The 10,298-nt window shown below is 39.9% G+C and overlaps 1 long non-coding RNA gene across 1 annotated transcript; it reads left to right on the forward strand.

Moving 5' to 3' along the window:
• The first annotated feature begins 259 nt into the window (after positions 1 to 259).
• On the forward strand, positions 260 to 5,818 carry LOC131384524 (uncharacterized). The gene is made up of 3 exons (XR_009215451.1): positions 260 to 440; positions 2,651 to 2,757; positions 5,597 to 5,818. It is a non-coding gene; the product is annotated as an uncharacterized LOC131384524 (long non-coding RNA).
• The last annotated feature ends 4,480 nt before the right edge of the window (positions 5,819 to 10,298 follow it).

Here is a 10,298-nt window from a genome sequence, read left to right on the forward strand (position 1 = left end):
TGATGGCATGACTGAAAACTCTTTACCAAGCCCTAGGACCCAAATGTTTTCTTCTTTTTTTTCTAAAAGCTTTATGGTTTATTTTTAAATCTATGATCCATTTCGAGTAAACCTCTGCATTAGGCGTGAGGTTTAAGTCTATTCTGTTCTATTCTATTCTATTCTATTCTATTCTATTCTATTCTATTCTATTCTATTCTATTCTATTCTATTCCATTCCATTCCATTCCATTCCATTCCATTCTTGTGTGTGGATATCCAATGGCTCCAGCACTATCTGTTGAAAAGCCTATCCTTTCTCCATCAAATTATTTTTGCAACTCCATCAAAAATCAATTGGCCATACTTGTGAAACTACCTGCAAGTCCACTATTCTGTTCTGGTGACCTGTATGTCTATCCCTCTGCCAGTACCACAGTACCGATTATTGTAACCACATAGTAAGTCTTGAAATTGGGTAAAGTGATTGCTTCCACTTTTTTCTTTTTTTCTAGAATTATTTTAGTTATTCTAGTTCCTTTGTTTTTCATATAGATTTTTAGAATAGTCTTGTCTATATCTATTTTAAAAATCTTCCTAGGATTTGATAGGAATGGTGCTAACCCTGTCTGCTAATTTGGAAAGAATTGACATTCTCACTATGTTGAGTCTTCCAATCCATGAACCCAAATTCTGTCTCCATTAATTTAGGTTTTCAACCAGTACTTTGTAGTTTTTAGCATACATGTCCCATACATGTTTTCTCTGATTTATGCCCAAGTATTTCATTATTATCTGAGTGATTATAACTGGCATTGTATTTTAAATTTTGTTTTACACATGTTCCTTGCTAGCATATAGAAATAAAACTGACTTTTTTTACAGTTGCCCTTATATCCTGCTTATAAATGAGTTGTTAAACTCATTTATTAGTTCCAAGAGTTTGGGTTTTTTGGTTTTGTATTTTCCGTGGGACTTTCTACATAGGTCATCATGTCACCTGCAAGTAGAAGCAGTTTTATATCTTTCTTTAGTGTCTACATGACTTGTGTTTCCTTTTCTTGCTTCTTACAGTGCCTACAACTTCCAGCACTTTGCTGAATAGAGCAATGACAGTGTGGATATTCTTGCCTTGTTCCCAGTCATAGTAGAAAACCATTCCAATTTTCTCCATTATGTATGATTTTAGCTGTACGGTTTTTTGTACATATTCTTTATCAAGTTGAAATTCCCCTCTACTAGTTTTCTGAGAATTTTGTATCATAAATGAGTGTTAAACTTTTCAAATGCTTTTCTTCATGAATTGATATGATCGTGTGATTTTTCTTCTTTAGCTTATAAATATAGTGGATTACATTGATTGATTTTTAAAATATTGAACCAGCCTTGCGTACCTTGAACATGGTATATAATTATTTTTATACAGCAGTGAATTCTATTTGCTAATTTTTTGTTAAGAATTTTTGCATCTTCATGAGGATATTGGTCTATGTTTGTTTGTTTGTTTTCTGTCTTTGTCTGATTTTGGTATTAGGGTAATACTGGCTTCATAGAATGAGTTGAACATATTTCCTTCCCTTTTATTTTCTTGAAGATTTTTGTAGAATTGATGATAATTCTTTTTTAAACAGTTGGTAAAATTCTCCAGTGAAATCATCTGGGCCTAGAGATTATTTGTGGAGGAGTTTTAAATTACAAATTCAACTGTCTTAATTGTTAAACAGATATTTAAATTATCTATTTCATGTTAGGTTAATTGTGGCAGTGTACTTTTTGAGAAATTGGTTCATTTCACCTAAGTTGTCAAATGTATGTATGTACAGTTGTTCATAGTATTCATTTATTGTCCTTCTGATGTTTACAGGATCTGTCATCATATCCTCTGTTTCATTTCTGATATCAACCATTTGTGTCTTCTCTCTTTTTTATTAGTCTTACTAGAGATTTGTCAATTTTATTGATCTTTCCTAAGAACCAGACTTTTTATTTCATTGGTTTTCTCTACTGTTTTTCTGCTCATGATTTTACTGATTCCTGCTCTTATCTTTATTACTTTTTTCCTTCTGCTTGCTATAGATTTATTTTGCTCTTCTTTCTCTAGTCTCTTGTAGTGAGAGCTTATATTACTCATTTGAGAATTTTACTTTTTATCTTTTTTTTTTTTTCTGAGACAGAGTCTCGCTCTGTCGCCCAGGCTGGAATGCAGTGGCATGATCTCGGCTCACTGCAACCCCCACCTCCTGGGTTCAAGCAATTCTCCTGCCTCAGCCTCCCAAGTAGCTGGGATTACAGGTGCATGTCACCAAGCCTGGCTAATTTTTGTATTTTTAGTAGAGACGGGGTTTCACCATATTGGCCAGGCTGGTCTCAACCTCCTGACGTTGTGATCCACCCACCTCAGCCTCCCAAAGTGCTGGGATTACAGGCATTAGCCACTGCGCCTGGCTGAGAATTTTACTTTTTTCTTATGTAAACATTTATTGCTATGAATTTCTCTCTCAGCATTATTTTGGCTGTGTCCCACACATTTTGATAAGATGTGTTTTCCTTTTCATTTAGTTCAGTATTTTTTTATTTCTCTTGAGACCCTCTCTTTGACCTATGGATTATTTGGGAGCATACTCTTTAGGCTTCAAGTGTTTCTGAACTTGGAATTTATCCATTCTTTCAGGCAGCTGGGTGTGGGGCCTTTCTCCTGCTGATGGATAGAGAAGGTCTTGACTTTCTACTAAGCCTCTTGGGACACCACCTTTGAAAGAAGAAGGAACCTTGTTATATGTGAGTCAGATTGGAAGCACAGGCTCCCCATGTGATATCCACTGATGCCACCAGACACAAGGTGGCTTGCTGCCACCCAGCGGAGAGCTGGGGCACCCTATTGGCCTGTCAGGAGGGAAAGTCAAGCGTCCCCACTCAGCCACCTGTAAGCGCTGGATTCCCACCACAGTTTTTTCTGTGGCATTTGGTTTGAATACAGTAGTTATTGTCTGAAAGTTTTCTGTCTTGCTAGGCTGCCCCTTTCCTGATTCTCTGTCTAGGGGAAGCAGATCTTTTTTTGGAACTTTTTTTGTCCAGGGCACATTGGTGTTTACAGACTCTGGCTTCTCCAGTATCCAGTCTAAGATATAAGGGGCAAAAGAAAGCCCAGAGAACTCATCTCCAAGTCTTCCTTGGGTCCCAAAGCCCCTAAACAGTCTGCTTTCTTCTGTCTGCCAATTGAAGTATTCTGATGTTTGTCTTATATACAATCTCTAGGGTTTTTAGTTATACTTATTGGAGGGACTAGGTAAATGTGCATCTACTTCATTTCCCCAGAAATAGAAGTCTCTAGAGTATGTTTTGCTTCTGGTAAGGAAAAGAAATCTCCATTTTTCTTTATTTTTCTAAACTATTATATATTAGCTATTTTTTTGTTCTTTCAGAAAATGTCTAGAATAAAATTGCTGATCTCTCTCAAAATTCCAATTGGGGTTACAGTAAATGTAAAGTGACTCTATGACCCAGTAATTTAGAATATTCAATAACTAAATTGCAAATAATCTCTGGTCTCATATCAGAGAGATTGAAAATCTCAAGGAAACATCAGCCCTGGATACTTAATGAAGATTTCAAGACAGAGGCCTTCTACTTCGTACATAACAAGTTCATTATAAAGTTCTGCCTCAAAATGTCATTCTTTGTCAGTGATTTTTTTTCCTGTCACACCATGCTACTCTAGCTACCATAGTAAATTCTGTCATTCCCACTTTTGCACTATAGGTAGGGCTATGGACTCCCGAAAATATGGACTATGCTAACTTGGGCATATGGTCTAGTTTTTGTCCCCTAACTTTTTGAATGGGAGGTCTTTAGGCTGATCATTGCAGGGGATGGCCTTGCTGATAAGGACTCTATAAACTCTGACTTCAGCTGAATCTCTTTCTGAAGAAAGCAGACCAAGGTTTTTAAAAATAGAGCAAACTGGAGCTTCCTGATTGTAGTACTTGTCTGTGTTTGTTTTCTACTGGTTACATAAATATGGCAAATCACTCAACAGAGATTTATACTGCATTTCCTGGGATCCCAGGAGGAATGTTTTCTTTCCACTTGCCTTTTCTGCAAGAACGTGACAGCAGGAAGAAGGAGGTGGTGGTATTAAAACAAGTAGTTACGACTGCAAGTTGCAGAAGAAACATTTTTGGACAGATGTCAGAATGAAGAATTTCAGTCTGGAGAGTAATTTTTATGTAAGAGAATATTATGTAAGTTACAGTGAAATTGGGAAAAAGAAGTATTTAAGGAAAACTGTGACTTTTAAAGTCAATAAAAGGCACTAAAGGTTTTTTAAGGAACATCTTCTTGCACAAATATTGCAGTGGTGTTGACTGAGTCCCTCCCTTTCCTCTCTGGGCCCCACATTCTATTCAAGTGTGTGGAGAATACTGGGAACCTGCACACAGGTGCTGGGCAACACCTGGCCCAAGAAACATTTCATTTCACATTGATATGTAACATGGCCTGGCTTTACCATGTCAAATTCCATTTAGTTTTGTTTAAAGATAAAATGTAAACATGCCCAGAAGAGTTCTCTTTTTTCCCTTATTGGAAACAGATGAAAGGACTTGATGGCATGGGGGGAGGCAAGGGAGGCATCTTTTGTGATTCAATTATATAGATGCAGTGACAATAGGCTTTTCTCTAGAGGAGTACATTGTGTGCACAGGCATTTACTTGGTAGCAAATGAATTTAATTAAATTGGACTGCTTGAGCTCCCAGAGTTTCAAGAGAAAATTTGTTGGCTCCTTTGCCTCAAAATTCTTCTGCTGCAACATTTTGGAAAAAGCATTTTACTTAAGTAGAGTGTTATGGGATAAACTGCATCTCCCCACAACACCCCAAAATTCATATGTTGAAGTCCTAATCTCCAATACCTCAGACTGTGACTGTATGAGGAGGGAGGGTCCGCAAAGAGGTAATTAAGCTTCAGTGAGGCCATTTGGGTTGGCCCTAATCCCATATAACTGGTGTCCTTATAAGAAGAAATTAGGACACAAATTGGTAAAGAGGGACTGCAATATGAAGACATGGAGAAGACAGCCGTCTAGAAGCCAAGGAGAGAGGCCCCAGAAGAAACCAACCTTGCCAATAGCTTGATCTCAGACTTCCAGCCCCCAGGACTGTGAGAAACTAGATTTCTGCCGTTTAAGGTACTCGGCCTGTGGGCCTCTGTTACCGTGGCCCTGACATGATACTGCATGTGGTTATACCACCTAGTGATGCAGCGGCTGCAACTTTTTTAATGGATTTAAGTTATAAACAAAGACAAGACAAAGCAAAAATATAAAGCAAGTCATTTGGGTAACCTAAGATAAGACAGACCTGAGACATGACAGTGGCATTTTCCTGGATGTTTTCACAGAGAATGTATTCTCCATACCCCACCTGATTCATCCTGACACAGGTGTGGCCGTGTCATTCTTGTGCTTCAACCCCTTTGATGACTCTTCCCTTGGCTGAGGGTAAATTACGTCCACCTCCTGGCTCTGGTTCTCATCAAGGCCTTCTCAGTCTCCCTGCCTCTTTCCCCAGGCTCCCCTTTCTGGGTACTGCATTCCAGACATACTCATTTTCTTTCAGGTCTTCCAACGCCTTTCCTGCTTGCACCGAGGAGGAACCTTTTCCTGGGACAGCTCCAGTCCTGCAGCAGGCACTTCCCACTTTCTGTCTGGATGACTTCTGCTCCTTCTCAGGAAACGTGGTTCTAACTCCAGACTACTGGTCTACCTCCTGTGCTTCCCTAGACCCCAAAAAGTTTCTTCGTCCAGGTGTTGCCCAGCACCTGTGTGCAGGTTCCCAGGATTCTCCACGCACCTGAATAGAAGGTAGGGCCGAGACAAGAAAGGGAGGGACTCCGTCAACACCACTGCAATATTTGTGCAATAAGGATGTTGTTCCTCAAAAAACCTCTGTCTAGGGAAGGCACCCTCTGTCACTAAATTTCCGCCTCTCTGTGCTCGTTTGATTGACTGTCCTCCTGTGAGGCTGGAAGCTCCAGAAGATACAGTCCCTGCGTTTGGTTGCTGTATCCTCAGCATCTCGCACAGTTGCCTGACTCATTAATTTCACACCTACAAAATATTTGACAAACAATAAAACAATAGCCTACATGTCTCTGTTTGCTTCCAGAAAAGCAAAGGAATAAAAGGTTTTAAATACTCTACTATCTTTTTACTGTCCCACTCTTGAGTTTTAATAAGTAATTTCTTCTCATACCCTAATAAGCATGCAGGAAGGATCTCTTGAGGCATAGGAGTAGGAGGAAATGAGGTTGATTGATCCTTCAGGCTACCTTATGAAACTCATCTCCAATTTTAATCCATCCACACAGACTGAGCACTTTCTTTTCTTTTCTTTTCTTTTTTTTATTATTATACTTTAGGTTTTAGGGTACATGTGCACAATGTGCAGGTTTGTTACATATGTATCCATGTGCCATGTTGTTTTGCTGCACCCATTAACTCGTCATTTAGCATTAGGTATATCTCCTAATGCTGTCCCTCCCCCCTCCCCCCACCCCACAACAGTCCCCGGAGTGTGATGTTCCCCTTCCTGTGTCCATGAGTTCTCATTGTTCAATTCCCACCTATGAGTGAGAACATGCAGTGTTTGCTTTTTTGTCCTTGCGATAGTTTACTGAGAATGATGTTTTCCAGTTTCATCCATGTCCCTACAAAGGACATGAACTCATCATTTTTTATGGCTGCAGAGTATTCCATGGTGTATATGTGCCACATTTTCTTAATCCAGTCTATCATTGTTGGACATTTGGGTTGGTTCCAACTCTTTGCTATTGTGAATAGTGCCGCAATAAACATATGTGTGCATGTGTCTTTATAGCAACATGATTTATAGTCCTTTGGGTATATACCGAGTAATGGGATGGCTGGGTCAAATGGTATTTCTAGTTCTAGATCTCTGAGGAATCGCCACACTGACTTCCACAATGGTTGAACTAGTTTACAGTCCCACCAACAGTGTCAAAGTGTTCCTATTTCTCCACATCCTCTCCAACACCTGTTGTTTCCTGACTTTTTAATGATGGCCATTCTAACTGGTGTGAGATGGTATCTCACTGTGGTTTTGATTTGCATTTCTCTGATGGCCAGTGATGATGAGCATTTTTTCATGTGTTTTTTGGCTGCATAAATGTCTTCTTTTGAGAAGTGTTTGTTCATGTCCTTCACCCACTTTTTGATGGGGTTGTTTTTTTCTTGTAAATTTGTTTGAGTTCATTGTAGATTCTGGATATTAGCCCTTTGTCAGATGAGTAGGTTGCAAAAATTTTCTCCCATTCTGTAGGTTGCCTGTTCACTCTGATGGTAGTTTCTTTTGCTGTGCAAAAGCTCTTTAGTTTAATTAGATCCCATTTGTCAATTTTGGCTTTTGTTGCCATTGCTTTTGGTGTTTTAGACATGAAGTCCTTGCCCACGCCTACGTCCTGAATGGTATTGCCTAGGTTTTCTTGTAGGATTTTAATGGTTTTAGGTCTAACATTTAAGTCTTTAATCCATCTTGAATTAATTTTTGTATAAGGTGTAAGGAAGGGATCCAGTTTCAGCTTTCTACATATGGCTAGCCAGTTTTCCCAGCACCATTTATTAAATAGGGAATCCTTTCCCCATTTCTTGTTTTTGTCAGGTTTGTCAAAGATCAGATAGTTGTAGATATGTGGCATCATTTCTGAGGGCTCTGTTCTGTTCCATTGATCTAAGTCTCTGTTGTGGTACCAGTACCATGCTGTTTAGGTTACTGTAGTCTTGTAGTATAGTTTGAAGTCAGGTAGCGTGATGCCTCCAGCTTTGTTCTTTTGGCTTAGGATTGACTTGGCGATGTGGGCTCTTTTTGATGGATTCACAGCCGAATTCTACCAGAGGTACAAGGAGGAACTGGTACCATTCCTTCTGAAACTATTCCAATCGATAGAAAAAGAGGGAATCCTCCCTAACACATTTTATGAAGCCAGCATCGTCCTGATACCAAAGCCTGGCAGAGACATAACCAAAAAAGAGAATTTTGGACCAATATCCTTGATGAACATTGATGCAAAAATCCTCAATAAAATACTGGCAAACCGAATCCAGCAGCACATCAAAAAGCTTATCCACCATGATCAAGTGGGCTTCATCCCTGGGATGCAAGGCTGGTTCAACATACGCAAATCAATAAATGTAATCCAGCATATAAACAGAACCAAAGACAAAAACCACATGATTATCTCAATAGATGCAGAAAAGGCCTTTGACAAAATTCAACAACACTTCATGCTAAAAACTCCCAATAAATTAGGTATTGATGGGACATATCTCAAAATAATAAGAGCTATCTATGACAAACCCACAGCCAATATCATACTGAATGGGCAAAAACTGGAAGCATTCCCTTTGAAAACTGGCACAAGACAGGGATGCCCTCTCTCACCACTCCTATTCAACATAGTGCTGGAAGTTCTGGCCAGAGCAATCAGGCAGGAGAAGGAAATAAAGGGTATTCAATTAGGAAAAGAGGAAGTCAAATTGTCCGTGTTTGCAGATGACATGATTGTATATCTAGAAAACCCCATCGTCTCAGCCCAAAATCTCCTTAAGTTGATTAGCAACTTCAGCAAAGTCTCAGGATACAAAATCAATGTACAGAAATCCCAAGCATTCTTGTACAGCAATCACAGACAAACAATTGCTTCAAAGAGAATAAAATACCTAGGAATCCAACTTACAAGGGATGTGAAGGACCTCTTCGAGGAGAACTACAAACCACTGCTCAATGAAATAAAAGAAGATACAAACAAATGGAAGAACATTCCATGCTCATGGGTTGGAAGAATCAATATCGTGAAAATGGCCATACTGCCCAAGGTAATTTATAGATTCAATGCCATCCCCATCTAGCTACCAATGACTTTCTTCACAGAATTGGAAAAAACTACTTTAAAGTTCATATGGAACCAAAAAAGAGCCTGCATCGCCAAGTCAATTTTTTTTTTTTAGACGGAGTCTCACTCTGTCGCCAGGCTAGAGTGCAGTGGCACGATCCCGACTCACTGCAACCTCCACCTCCCAAAACAACCTCCCGAGTAGCTGGGACTACAGGCGTGCACCACCACACCCAGCTAATTTTTTTATATTTTTAGTAAGACAGGGTTTCATCACGTTAGCCAGGATGGTCTCGATCTCTTGACCTTGTGATCTGCCTGCCTCAGCCTCCCAAAGTGCTGGGATTACAGGCATGAGCCACCGCCCCCAGCCAGACTGAGCACTTTCTAAGTCTGAACTGAATCCTGGTAACACAGTCCTTACCTTCAGTATGCTGGATAAATGGGTGCTGGTTTCTTCGTCGTCGTGTGTTAACATCTGGATAGGCTCTGGGGGAAGGGAATGGTAAGCCACCGGTTCTGGAGAAGTGGTTGGAAGTCTGTTAGAGGCAGAATCTTCCAGATTCAAAGCGTCCTGGGTGAGTCATTCAGCAAAAAAGGTTTTAAAGTTACCTCAACCATATCAGTTAGACTATTTAAGTGAGTTGATTATAAATAATCTGTAGTCTCATATAAAAGTGATTAAAAATCTTATCAGCCCCAAATACTAAAGGACGATTTCGTGGTCCCAGGCCTTTAATTTCATACCTAACATGCCAGTCGTAGAGTTCTGCCTCAATATGTATTTTTTCATCATGCAAATGAAAGTTTGTAGTTTTACTACAACAAAAATTGGTGTAATTCATTTCATAGTGTTTGTTTCATTCAATATATTTTATTATGACCCCCGTTAGCTTCCAGTAAGCATATGGATTTAATGAAAAGGGGACTCCAGCTCTTGGTAAATTTCTAAATTTACTAGAACTGACTAATTTTGGTTATTTGATGCCAAAAGAGGGTGTGTCAGACATTAGCCTTCCTGGCAGCCAAACTGCAGTGAACTGGAAGCACTGGGAAAGGCAGGCCGGTGCCCTCAGCCTTGTAGGAAGCGTCTGTCCTTGGTGTTCCCCCCAGCCCCCTTGCCATGGAGCCCTACAGAAACCAGACTTAAAATCTGTTCACGCTGGCCTCGACGTAAAATACAACAGCTCACATTTCACACCTTGTTGGCTTATCATGTTTAGTTGGATCCCGTTTCGACTAATATTTTTCCAGAGTTGGCTCTTTAAGATGGCATAAAATTATTTACAACATCAAAGACCTCTGTGACACCATTTCCCCCACCTTCCCCCCGACACCCACTCAACACATCACGTGGCCCCCTCCAAGGCACCAGCACTCCCTGGGAGGCTATGGATGGGCCGCCCCCAC

This window comes from Hylobates moloch, unplaced genomic scaffold (genome assembly GCF_009828535.3).
Source record: "Hylobates moloch isolate HMO894 unplaced genomic scaffold, HMol_V3 SCAFFOLD_10, whole genome shotgun sequence".
Classification (NCBI taxonomy): Eukaryota; Metazoa; Chordata; class Mammalia; order Primates; family Hylobatidae; genus Hylobates; species Hylobates moloch.